This window comes from Octodon degus, unplaced genomic scaffold (genome assembly GCF_000260255.1).
Source record: "Octodon degus isolate 3935 unplaced genomic scaffold, OctDeg1.0 scaffold00115, whole genome shotgun sequence".
Taxonomy (NCBI): domain Eukaryota; kingdom Metazoa; phylum Chordata; class Mammalia; order Rodentia; family Octodontidae; genus Octodon; species Octodon degus.
The window spans coordinates 3,748,298-3,749,378 of record NW_004524691.1 but is presented as its reverse complement, the minus strand read 5'-3'; the positions used below and the strand labels follow the sequence as shown (position 1 = coordinate 3,749,378).

Here is a 1,081-nt window from a genome sequence, read left to right as displayed (position 1 = left end):
TGCATAGGTCTTGCTTTATCTTGGTCTTAACCATCCAGCAGAAAAGTATAAAAACGAAATATAAGAAGTAAAGCCATGCTGTTATGTTGAGCTATAGGGAACTCAGGTTAACAATTTCTGACATTGCCAGTGAAGTGGAAGACCCAATACTATTATGGACTACTGGACTCTTTCGGAATATTTTGCTGAGTTTATACACCTATAATATTTAAATGATGGAACTAAACCAAAAAAGGGGATACAGATGGATGTCCATTTTGTATCTGTGTATTCAAAATGATTAGAATAGTTATATAATTACATTCTCTTAATGAACAGAGGGATTTGTTCTAACGGTGTTTGTAAATAGGATATCATATCCGCATCTTGTACAGCAACTAACCACTAGGAAGAATGTATGCAATGTGTTAATTATTGAAACTGTCCTACCAATTTTGTTTGAAAAAAATAAATAAATAAAATAAAGTCTATCTTACCAAAACAGTAACAAATCAAAAAGAAGGCCAGGGGCCGGGGCGATGGCTCTGTAGAATAAGCGCTTCCGTGGCAAGCACAAGGGTCTGAGTTCAATCCCCAGTTCCTCCAAAAAAAAAAAAAAAAAGAAAGCCAACAAGAAATGAAAGAAACCAGCATAGCAGAAATATAGATGAACAAATGGATTTTACTTTCATTGTTCCATTTTCCACATGTTTTCTTTTCTATTTCTTATTTATTTATTCATTTGGTACAAGGTCTCACTTCGCAGTAGAGACTCACAGTGATCCTCCTGTCTCAGCCTCCCCAGTACTGAGATTACATGAGTGTACCACTATGCCTGGTTTCAGTGACCATCACAGTGCACCCAGGGTTACAGGATGGGACTGTACACATTACCAACGATCGAACCCAGGTCCTTGTGCTTGCCAGGGAGGCACTTAAAACCACCAAGCTATCTCCCCAGCCCTCCTTTCTAATTCTTGTATTTTAGCAGACAAAAGTATGCATTAAATTATTGTTGTAGGGGCCGGGGAGATGGCTCAGTGGAATAAGCACTTCTCTGGCAAGTGCAAGGGCCTGAGTTCAATCCCCGGTTCCGCAAAAA

The 1,081-nt window shown here is 38.9% G+C and overlaps 1 protein-coding gene across 5 annotated transcripts in view; it reads left to right on the top strand.

Annotated features, from left to right (window-relative positions):
- The window catches only part of Veph1 (ventricular zone expressed PH domain containing 1), a 274,142-nt gene that overhangs the window by 73,767 nt on the left and 199,294 nt on the right, over positions 1-1,081 (top strand). The gene's annotated exons all lie outside the window — the stretch shown is intronic.